Consider the following 341-nt stretch of genomic DNA (forward strand, 5'->3'; position numbering starts at 1 on the left):
GCTAGAGGAGGAACGAGGGTTTAGGGTTTACGTGGTTAATGCTTTGGTGCTGCTGCTGCAACAAAAAAAACTCTTACCCGATATACTTGTACAGGTACTAGGGTTTAGGGTTTAGGGTTTAGGGTTTAGGGCTTACACAGTAGGACCTATATAAACCGCATATTGAATTTTGAGGGTTTACCATTTGAACCCTGTGGGCTAGGGTTTAGGGTTTAGGGTTTAGGGTTTGTTCTCTGTGTATTGAGGACATGAAGGGTCTATAAATTAGGGTTTAGGGTTTAGGGTTTAGGGTTTAGGGTTTAGGGTTTGTGTTTAGGTTGCTAGCTGGGTTCTAGGAGAAT

General features: G+C 42.8%; 1 protein-coding gene across 1 annotated transcript in view; it reads left to right on the top strand.

Annotated features, from left to right (window-relative positions):
- EMH_0028340 (uncharacterized protein) overlaps positions 1 to 341 on the top strand; it is a gene marked incomplete at both ends in the record, with an annotated part of 8,657 nt that overhangs the window by 3,341 nt on the left and 4,975 nt on the right. The gene's annotated exons all lie outside the window — the stretch shown is intronic.

The sequence above is a fragment of the Eimeria mitis genome, genomic scaffold (assembly GCF_000499745.2).
Source record: "Eimeria mitis Houghton genomic scaffold, Emh_scaff1052, whole genome shotgun sequence".
Classification (NCBI taxonomy): domain Eukaryota; phylum Apicomplexa; class Conoidasida; order Eucoccidiorida; family Eimeriidae; genus Eimeria; species Eimeria mitis.